This window comes from Protopterus annectens, chromosome 2.part1 (genome assembly GCF_019279795.1).
Source record: "Protopterus annectens isolate FY-2018-M chromosome 2.part1, PAN1.0, whole genome shotgun sequence".
Classification (NCBI taxonomy): Eukaryota; Metazoa; Chordata; order Ceratodontiformes; family Protopteridae; genus Protopterus; species Protopterus annectens.
The window spans coordinates 1,073,038,350-1,073,050,522 of record NC_056729.1 but is presented as its reverse complement, the minus strand read 5'-3'; positions in this window follow the sequence as shown (position 1 = coordinate 1,073,050,522).

Below are 12,173 nucleotides of genomic sequence, written 5' to 3'. Positions count from 1 at the left end.
CAGTGAAGTCTTGTACACACTGGCCTATCAGACAGCAGCAGAAAAAAGTGCTCCTTTGTTATGTCTCTCACCAGGACCAAAAACAGAAGCAGTAATCCCAAGCTGATTCCTGAGAAGCAGTTCCTAGTCTCACCAGTGATTGGTAGCCTAGTCCCAGATGTTGTAGATTTAAAAAAATTAAGATGGAAAAAAAGGATTAATACATTGAAATTGGTAGCGTGTCTGAAGTGAGTGGGATGGTATGAAAAAGAAGATAACTCAAGCTTTAAGAGTCTAAGGGGATGGCCTTCCCAAATGGTCTCTCTATGTCCAGTAGGACAAGCAGATAAAATGAGACTGGCAGGAACTTCCAAAGTCAAATTTACAGTAGTGCTGGGCAGCTAAAAGCCACTGATTTTAAAAGCACAATAGGAATGAGGCAGGTGGATTGGGAAAGATCAAATAATCAGACAACTCACACTACACTGCAGCTAAATACTGTGAGCTAAATAAGAAATCCTACTTCTCAGCTCCTCCCACTAATAAACTAGACTGATTCATTTTCAATTAGTGAATGAAAAAGGAATTATTTTGTAAACTGACCCTAGCCAAAAAACTCCAAGAAAAAAAATCATTGAAGTTAAACAGAATTTAACATAACACTAACTGTAATGCAAGAAAAAATACTGAAAATATCCAGGTTTTAAATGAATAAGTCTGATCCCAAAACAAATGCAGTCAGACAACAATAGTCATACAGCACTTCAACTAAAATGATCCAAAGAATCTATAGCCAGAACAGAAAGGAAGAGAAGATTTAATCCATCCAATATAAATGTATTCATTCATTCATTTATTTATTTATTTATTTATTTATTTATTTATATTTGTTGACCGGGAGTGTCAACAATAATACTCTACAAATGACTTGTTATACAGGGCAAGCAAATGCAATGAAAAACTACAATGAGTAAAATAGTGAAAATGCTTAAATTGTGAATTATTAAAGAGCCACAAAGTTAACAGAACAGTCCAGTTGTGTTGGTTCCTATGCTGGATGGCTACATAAGATTTTGCAATAGTCTCTGTAAAGTGAATGCCATATCCAGCCTGGCTTTGTGGGGCATAGAGACAGAGCATTAATTGTGACCCAGGTGAACAAGCTTCAGCTAGTAACCCCAGAACTGGAGCAGCTAGGCAGGTAAGAGGAAAAGTAAACCAGCACAGCCCGTTTGGCTCTCCTGGGTGTCTATGGAATTTGCATGGACTCAGATCTACATAATGCAGGGGAGACTGGAGAGACCACAGCTCATGTCATAGGGAGGGCCAGGGCTACTTCGAGGAAATGACCCCTGTGGAATCGAGGGAATGCCTTCTGTAGTTAGTCCATTGTACAGCCCTTCCCTGGTGCCTTGCAAAGTGAGCATTGTTAGGGACAGGGAGAACACAAAGGAATGCAAACCACCCTAATGGCTGTCTAAATGATAGCCACCCTTAGTCGACCCTCTCCCAAGAGAAGAAGAATGAATGGTCTGACTGACCAGGAGGGGGCTGAAGGTCAACAGACGATGGGAGTAAAAATCCTGCAAAAGATAAAAAAAGCAATAACACATCCAAATGTGTCACTTATGTAATGCCTTGAGTGGATGAGCTCATAGAAAAGCTAGGCAAAGCAATATTTTGACTACCCTAGATTTAATCAAGTGGTACTGGCAGATTCCCCATCATACTTGAAGCCAAACAGAAGACAGCATTCCCATTACCCCGTGTGTCTTTTCATTATTCCATTTTATCCTTTGGATTTCATGGAGCTTGTGTCACTATTCAAAGACTCGTGGGTAAAGTTCTGAAATTTCATGGCAGGTACTTAAAAGCATGCCTTGATGACATATTAATTTATTCAGAAGATTAGTAGTCATATTTTTTCCAAAATGCAAGCCATGGTGGACTCTGTAAGACAAGCAGAACTTAAAATAAACATTGCATGACAGAAGCTTATAGAGAATGTGACTGGAAGTGGAATAATTAGACCTCAAACAGACAAAAAATAGTAGCTGTCAGAAGCTGGCCTACGCTTAGTAATAAATGGCAGTGAAAGTGTTCTTAGAACTAGCAAGCTACTAGAAAAAATGAGTAACCATCTTTACTGCCATAGCCTGGTCTCTGACAGACCATAGGTGGACTAGAACTATAGATAGGTTGTCTTGTGCCCTCTGCAGTTCTGTGAGCAGGCACCCCCTCAACTCTAAGTTGAGCAACAAAAAAGTTGAGTAAAGAGTTTTTTCTGCTCTGAAACCACATAAAACTATTTTCTAAAAATATAATAAATGGCTTGCTACAGTTGAGATGCCACACACAAGAACTTTAGCGCTTCAGCCATAACCACAAAATCATTACAGACATTTGTCTGAAAATGCTTCTGCACTTCCCCAACATTAGCGTCTACTGATTACACCCCTAATACCTTGTACTCAGGACTGCTGCCCCCTTCACCCCACCCTAGCTATGCTTATGATATGAACTACAGAGGCAAATTAGGCTTTTCATCAGTTGACAGCTATTTTATGTTAAGCGCTAATCTTGGCTGATTGCACCGAACTTGGCTAAATCCTTCAGTGTATATACCAATGCAAATAAAGTGGGGGTTACGAATTTCTTTATTGCAGGAAGTAAGTGGTCAAGAGCAGCCAGTCTGTTTCCTGAATATGAGGCTACTAAAGCAGAGACAGGGTGCTGTACTATAGAATGAAAATGGCATGATATAAAGTGGCACTAACCTCTTAGCATTACTATTTGTTAGGATGTGGCTTCACTTTGGCAGCTGACCTTCAATCCTTGCCATGGCTATATAGAGAAAACCACCTAACTATGTAGGTGGTTTTGTCACTACAACTCTTTAATTTTAGCATTAAGCACAGACTTGACAACACAAAATTGGATGGGCTCTTCTGGTGCCATTACCCATCTCATTGATTATAATACCAAGTGTTCTTTTCTGACTGGGGTTTCATTTTTAGCATAATGTTTGTTTCACTCGTATTTTTTCCCACATTTGCCTTCTATGATGAAAGATGTAGAAGAGCCCACCCTATTAAAAGTCAAAATGGGTCTATGGAATTTGAAGTCATGTAAAGCACAGGCTCAGATGTGGTCATGGCAGATCTGATCGAGATTTGTGGTGAATTATGGGAGAAAGTACTCCTAGGGGCACTTACGGCAGACGACTAGAGAATTAGCATTCTAGTGCCAGTGTAGAAGAACAAAGGAGTTATTCACAACTGTGAGCAGTATAGAGGTATCAAACTCCTGTCACAATGCATGAAAGTGGTAGAGAGGGTGATTGGTAAATGAATAGTCAGAGTAGTAGAAAGTAAGATGACAGGTGAGCAGTTTGAATTCAGATCAGGATGCATACAAATGATGCAATGTTTGCAGTGAGACAAATGGTGAAGAAGAAGCCAGAGATGAGAAAAACATTTCACTAGGCATTCCATCACTTGAAGAAAGCATATGACAAGGTCCCAAGAAAGCTGATTTGGGCAGTACTGTGAAGGTTTAAAGTCTTGGAAACAGAAGTGGTGCAGGACATGCACAAGGACCCAATAACACAAGTATGAATAGTGATCTGAGAGTTCCCAGTGGGAGTGGGTGTGTACCATGGTTCAGTTCTGACCCACTGATATTCATACTGGAGATGGACATTAGCAAACAGGTTACAGGAGACAGAGCTATGCTGCCCTGTGCAAACTATGTGATGTTACAAGCAAATTGTGAGAGAGAACTTCGGCAAATGATGCAGAATGGAATGTACAACTGTAAGCACAGGATATGAAACTGAGTTCAGACAAGACAGTTATTATGGTAGCAACTGGGAGAAATCAGAAGTATATGAAAATAGAAAAAAGGGGAAATTAGTGCAACAGGTTAACAGCTTCAGGTATCTCTAAGTGGTAGTTGAAGAGAAGGTAAGTCTGAATGAAGAGTCCAGAGATAGAATCTGAAGAGGGTACAGCCAGCTGGGTAGGTCAGGGGTAGTGTGTGTCAGAATGCCAAAAAAAATGAAAAGTAAGGTGTGGAAAGCAATGGTGGCTCCAGTACTTCTGTATGGTAAATAAATCTGGGAAGTGAAGGCAGATAAAGTGCCTGAGATGGGTAGTAGGATAGTCACTGTGGACAGACAAAGAAATAAGATAGAGCAGAAGCCAGAATAGCTTCAGCTGAAGCAAATGTCAAAGACAACAGATTATGGTGGTTTGGACACGTGTGCAGGAAAGCAGAATATGATTTGGTGATGAAGATTTAGGAGAGACAGGAAGAAGGCAAGAGGAAATAAGAAGGATGTTCAGCAAACAGTTGGATGGATTGTATGAGAGAAGACCTTTGACAATCAGGCATGACTGTCAAATAAAGTAGAAGAACGGCATTGAATTGAAAGAGGTGGTGACAGTTGATGCAACACTCTGGCCCCATGAAGAAAATGGAAAAAAATATGTTTAATGATGATGACATTGACCCCTGCTGCCAGCTAATGATCAGCTCCCCCTAGGGTAAGGTGCCCATTCTTTTTCCATCACTAGATCAGTGGTCAGCTGGGGGGGGGGGAGCATCATTAAGCAGCCATGGGAGGTGTCATGGTTTTCCTGTGTTTGCCATAATAGTCACATGCACACTAACTTTGCACAAGGAAATAGGACTTGTAGTGGGCTGGCCATAAAGGGCATTCTCCTTAATTTCTCAAGGGATGTTTCCTTGCAGCCCTGCCCTGCCTCAGCCCCAGACATTGGAAGTCATTCCTTAATGCCTACATGAAAGAAATCCCTGTAAGAGTTGAGTGAGTCACAACCCTTCAGTGTTCTCCTTCCCTGCCTGGCTCATTCTGTGCTTGGCCTGCTAATTGAACCTATTTCTCTAGAAGATGGCTAGAGCTCCCTCCCTCTCCACCATTCAGCTTGGCATACAAATTCTCTACTATATATACACCATGTATAATGGCAAGAACTTGATGGTGTCATGTACAGACAGCATATTATGATAGTAGAGGCCAAGAATGGCATTGCCTAGCTGAATCAAATGTGAACGGCTGTTAAAAGAAGAGATGGAAGTCCGCAATGAAAGAAACATTTGCCTGTCACAGAGAGGGATTTTGAGGCCAACAGTGAAGACGGTTGATGGTCCCAGACCAGTAATGTGAAAAGTACCTCGAAAGCTGAATGAAATCCTTTGCAACTACTCAAGGAAGGAGTCTAACTGTAGATTTATGGGGAGCCTTATCATGGCTGTGCTTGGTGTTCCAAGGCAGCTTGAAAAGAAGCTGCAATATCAAGGTTGGGAAATGTAAAGAATACTGTGTTGAACTGAAAGTCTTTAAAAAATGAGCAACAAAAGCAGACACTAAAGGTAAGTAACCAGAAGAATGCTAAGAAAAAGAAGGATAAGTTGGTAGAATAGAGGAGTGGAGCCCTGACTACAGCCTAGGTAAAATTAATTTGGCTAGCAGTTCAGACTGTTGATAGCGTAGGCAGGATGAATGAGCATGTCTGTTCTTGGGGGGGGGGACATGTTTGGTGGAGGCTATGCCACCCCTATAGTACCTAGTAATCTAGGCTGTGAGCACAGACCAACTTGGAAGTGTCACTATCCAAGGATAACAATGTAACCTGGAAAATGCTGACATTTGTGCAGTCACAGAAACCTGGTTCAAAGCTGTGGAGAGCACCCCAGCCTTACCTGTTTACTCATTCCATCATGCATCCAGTCCCCAAAATGTGGGCAGCAAAGCCAAAGGAGTTGGAGTTTCAATATATATTAAAGACACACACCTCCAGGCTGGTGAAACAGTATGGTGCACTAGAGACACTCTAGGTGCAGTTAACCAATGACAAGACCCCTATTCAAATTATAGCTAGCTACAAGCTCCCAAATTTGACTCAGGATGTCCACTCCACCTATCTGGACCTCTTCAAATCTATTAAGATTCAACCCTCTACCCCGATCCTGGGTGAATTTAATTACCCAACCATAGATTGGAAAAACTACTCATGCCAGACCAAATGCCCAAAAATTCCTCGATTTTATCAATGCAAATGCCTTGGAACAGCTAGTTGATACCCCCACAAGAGGTGATAATATCCTGGACTTGGTATTAACCAACATGAGTAACCACTGCAGCACCCCTACAGTATCATCCTCCCTGGTAAGATCCGACCATAAAGTGGTCACTTTCAGTCACCATCTCTCCTAACCCCCCTCTAGCTAGGATCAAACAAAAACTTCTCCAAAGCTGATTACAACCTCCTGATGGATGGTATAAACAGCTTCACAGCCCCCTCCTCCACTGTAGGAACTGGCAGCCATGTCCAAATCTATACCGAAGTACTATACGAGCACTTATGTAGATGCATGGAATCAGGAATACCTGACAGGACAAAATCGTCCTCTGTAAGGAAGAGTAAATCTGTCTGGTGGACATCTACAATAAATAAACTATATAACAAAAGAAAAAAATTGCTGTCCAGGACTAAGAAGGAGCAGGTGCCCAATTGGATGCAATGTCTCCTTAGCCTGAATAAGCAAATAAGAGCACTAGTGAAATCCTCTAAAGCCAACTTCGAGTCCAAATTGGCCACATCTACTAGGGACAATTATAAGGCCTTCTTCACATATGTCCACAGTCTAAAAGGAAGCACCCAGATCTGTTCAGAACTGGTGGTCAAGGACACCACATACACAAAGGCTGTAGATATAGCCATTCTACTGGATGACAGATTCAGTTAAAGCTTCTCCCCTCTGTCCTCTCCATCATTAAATCAGGGCATCCCCAGTACCTGCCCCCTATCCCTTAACTGTAGGGAACAGGTCATCACTGCCTTCTCAAAGGCAAAACAATACAGCCTCCATGGGGCCTGATAACATGCCAGGCTGCATCTTACATGAACTCAGGCATGAACTTGCAGCACCATTAAACACCCTATTCAACCAAAGCCTGAGTACAGGCTTTGTCTCAGCCAAGAGGAGGACAGCCACTGTCACCCCTTTATACAAAGGTGGAGCATCCACCGATCCAGGAAATTATAGACCCATCAGCCTGATCTGCAAGGCCATGGAATGGATTATCATGGACCTCATTAACAGGGATATTGGTAACTGCCAAATACTCAAACCCACACTGTTTGGCTTTGTCAAGGGGAGGTCATGTCTGCTAAATTTGGTCGACTTCTTTGAGACAGTCAACAAAGCCATGAACGAGGGGAAGACAGTGCACACTGCCTACCTTAACCTGGCCAAAGACTTCAATATTATTCCCCACTTGAGCATAATAGATGAACTCTCTCAAGTAGGCATCATCCATATGTTATCAGATGGGTAGCAAACTGGCTCACTGATAGAACCCACCTAATCAAAATAGAGGAAACCACCTCAAGTAGTAGACCCCTAACTAGCAGGGATTGGTCTTGGGGCCTCTGTTATTTGGGATATACTTCCCTGAGGTGCAGACCAAAACCAGTGGGCTATGGCTGACCAAGTTTGTAGATTATTGCAAGCTGGGTGCAGTCATCAATTCCGCAAGTGATGTGGGCATCCTCCAAGAGGGTCTCACCCAACAAATGACTGGTGCCAGAAACATGGCCCCAAGCTGAATGCCAAAAAATGCATCATCATCTCCTTTGGGAGAGTGATGTCCCCTCATATTATCACAATGATAACAACATCCTAAGTACATAATCAGTAGTGAGGGATTTGGGCACCCAGTTGGATACCAACCTAACTTTTGACCACCATGTTGCTTCTGTTGTATGGAAAGCTTTCTACATGGCCCACCTCATAATTAAGGGTATCTCATGCAGGGACAAAGAGGTCATAACATCCCTGTATTCTTCCCTTATAAGGTCAATTATTGAGTACAATGCCCCCTTCGACATGTACCTGGCAAAGCACATGCAGCAGCCGGAGAGACCACAGAGGATAATCCAGGGCCTCAAACATCTACCCTACACAGATAGGCTAAAAGTCCTGTTCCTCTTCTCAATTTCATACAGACTCCTCAGAGGTGACTTCTATCTGGCATACAAAGCAATCTCAGACCCCGTCTTGATGGGACTGCTGCATATCCATAAGTCAAGCTCCACTTGAGCAACCTGTACGCACGACCTCAACGTGGTCTGTGATATCAATAGGACTTGTTGGCGGGACAGATTAGTGTCCCAGAGACTCCCCCATCTGTGGAATGGACTCCCTATCCACGTCAAGCAGAGTACCTCATTATTCCTTTTTAAGCGTAAACTGGATGGGAAACAGAAAATACACCCCTGGGATTTCACCTTGGTCAATGCTGGACAAGGTCTTTGGGTGCTGACTTGTCTAAACACGGGCTAAACCCTTGGCAAGGTTTATAAGGGTCTCAGGGCCAATAGCCTAATAACCTCCGATGATCTTATGATCCTATATAGCACCTATGCCTCATGGCAGGCATATCATCATGATAAGTTCAGCATCCTGTAGGGCAAGACTGAAACTAGAGGTGCAAGCAACATGTCAAACAGCCATGGTGGCAGTCTGGTCCCTCAATATTAGCAACACTCCAAAATACTGCACATCACATAGTTCCAAAAAAATGGTGCCTCGGGCAGTGGGCAGACTATATGTTTTGGCTCCCTATCTCCACTTGTGGTCTAGAGTAATACAACCACAAGCCCTAGAAAGAGTGTGACATGAAGCAGTGTTTCAGGAAGGACAGAAGACTCACAAAGGGCACAACTCCACTTCTTATGAACAACCCTATGGGTTATATAATAATAACAGAATTGCAAAAAACCACTATGTTAAGCAATGTGTTTATTTATCATATGTGCTACTATATATCATTGTTTTAGTAGTCTTAGCCTGAAAGTTGGAACGTTGTTTGGGGTTGTGTCCTATAGTTTTTGGCCTAAATAAGAAAATGTAAGTTTATAGAGATTTTGCAGGTTTGGAGTATTTTGCATTGTTTGCATAGCAACATAGTTAGAGTATTTTTTAATACTAGTCTCAAGAGCTGAAGTCTTGTTACAGCGTTTATTTATTTATTTATTTTTTATGTAACTAAGAGAAGATCTATGTGTTGTACTGAAAGACAGCATGTTTCGGGGTGATACTGTAATGTACGGGAGATGAAAAGGATGTAGCAGGTCATGTTGATACTGTTCATAAGGTAGTGAAGTTTTTTCTCTAAAGTATAGGTAAGCGAAGGGTAGTCAATAATCTAGTTGTGGTTGTAAAATATTTTACATATTGTCGTTTTCCCTTTAGTGGTAAGCAAGCACTTTGCATTGTTTGCATAGTAAGAGAATGCAAGGATGTTGTTGACAATGGTATAGTATAGCATTTTTTTGAGTTTTACGTTATTAGTGAGAAAATACATAGTTAATAGGGAATTAAGAATCAGACCTACGTTAAAAAAAAAAAAAAACAAAGAATTAGATCTAGAAGATTATTGTCTTTAACGTAAATAAATTGTACACAAATTAACTATTGGAATCATGCATGCTTACTCTCTGGCTGCACTCTCAAAATGGCACTAGTAATGGCACACGGATTTGGCATTTAAACATGCATGTTACGTCGTTGACATGCTTCTTAAAGATAAAGAAGACAGTACGTCTTTAAAAATAAAACATGCAATGTTATGAATCAGCTTGGCATGCAGATATCACACACAGATTCCTATCATAAAACACATAGGATAAGATACATATATATATATATATATATATATATATATATATATATATATATATATATATATATATATATATATATATATATACACAGTTAAAACCGTATTGCTGCATATTTCACACAGGGCCTGGATAAAACTGGGAATTGGACTTAGCAACTGGAGTTGTCTCTGTACAATGTTCATTCTTTAAGTTGTCTGAAACATCTTCAGGAATAGAATCAGAGATAGTAATACACTCAGATTGGAACAACATTTAGTTCACTCTGAGATTTAGAGTCTGGGTTGTTGAAATGATGCTGTGATGATGATTCTGGTACAGGCAGTAAATTCCTATGGTGTCTCCTGTACTCCATACCCTCAGATTCTACAAGGTAGGATCTCAGCTCGGCACAGATACCTGTTACATGACCAATCTGGTTGAAACCTTTTCACCGTTTGTATTCTCACTAATTTTCCTTCCCTCGATGGAGTAATCTGCTCAGTTTGTAAAAACTTGACTTCTGGATTCAACACTTCTTGAACAGTTGAGCCTTTACAGTTCCATTGTTCTTAACTTTATGTCTTAATAAACTGGAAATAGTAGGTAGCGTTATTCCAGTTTGCTTAGAAAGAAGTCTTTGAGCAGGTGTGCCAAGAATATTGTCACAGGGTATGTTTCTGAGATTAAGTAAATTGAAAAAGACATTGGTATTGTCACTCTTTATCTTTCAAATAATTGCTTTGCACTCTGCACTGCATGTTCCACTAGAACATTTGACTGTGAATATTCAGGACTGCTAGTAACATCTACAAAGTCCCATTCTCTTGCAAATTTATGAAACAAATGACTAGTAAATTGATTACCATTGTCAGAGATAATTTTGTGTGGACTACCATGGACTGAGAAATGACATTTCAACTTAATAATAACAGTACTGGATTGTAGGTTTGGTAGTAAGTCAATCTCAAACCAGTTTGAATACGTGTCTACCAGTACTACGTAGTGTAGATAGTTCCACTCGAATATATCAGTCGCTACTGTCGACCAAGTTAGTTCAGGAACTGAAGAGGTTCTCTCTGCAGATGCAGTTTATTACTACTGCATACCGAACAAAAAGAAAGTACTTCATCAATGTCTTTCAGTAATGATGGTGAAAATACTAATTCTGTCACTCTTCTCTTAGTGGATGCAGAACTTGGGTCACCATGATGCAAAATCTGGATACATTCTTGTTGTAAGGAAGCAGGAAATACAATTTTAGGACCTTCAAAAATAACGGCATCTTCCATCAACATTTCATCTCTGGTAAAGAAAATAGGTTTGCACTTCAGGTGGTACACTCAATTGCTTTGACGGCCATCCAACATTAATGTAGTTATTGAGCTTTTGCAAAATTGGATCAATCTTAGTGTAATCTCTTAACTCATCAAGTCTAGAGGTATGAAAATTATGCACTGCCATCACATCAAAGTCAAAATTCTGTGCATCAATCTGTTCCGTCATATTTCTGGGTGATCAGGATAAGGTATTAGCCAGATAGAGTAGTTTGCTTTTTGTATAGACCATTTTGAAGTTCTACTTTTGCAATTTTTTTTAGAATCATTCTTTGTAATCTTGCTGGAGCAGAGTGCATAGGCTGTAACTAGACGTTGGTGTTCAGTTTCAATCTTAATAGCTCGACCATGAATATAATCATGGAACTTGGAACATGCAAATACAATTGTCAAAAGTTTTTTCTCAATTTGAGCATACTGCATCTCAGTTTGGGTAAGTGTTCTGAATGCATAGGCTACTGATCTGCACTCTTGAAGTATGAATGCACCTAAGCCAAATTTTAAAGCATCACAGGAAAGAGTGACTGCTTTGTTCACATCATAGTATCTTAATGTAGGATGGATGGCAATTTTCCTGCTTGAGGTCTTCAAATGCCTTCTGGTGGTGTTCTAGCAATGACCATGCGACATTTTTGCACATAAGCTCTCTTAAAGGTGCTGTCAACTCACTGAAGTCTGTTATAAACTTGCCTAAATAGTTGACCATGCCTAGGAAATGTTGTAGAGCTTGAACATTGTCTGATGCTGACATGTCAGTGATAGCTGCATGCTTGGTTGGGTCTGGTCTCATACCAGTTCTGGTAAACAAATGATCTACATATGTAACTTCTGGAAGTCTGAATTTGAACTTCAGAGGATTGAGCTTCAAGTTTACTTCACATGCTCTGTCTAGAACTCTCTCTAGATTTCTGTCATGCTCTGCTTCACCATTGCCTGCAACCAATAAATCATCTACTATTATGGCACAAGGATAACCTGAAAAGATTTGCTCCATTGTATGCTGAAAGACTTCACTTGCAGAATTTATTCCAAATGACATCCTTAGGAATCTGCTAAACAGGGTACTAAAAGTAATTAGAAATGAGACTTTGCGATCAGGCATCAATTACCAAAATGAACTCTCTTCATCTAAAACAGAAAAGACAGTGGCATTCAGTATCAATGC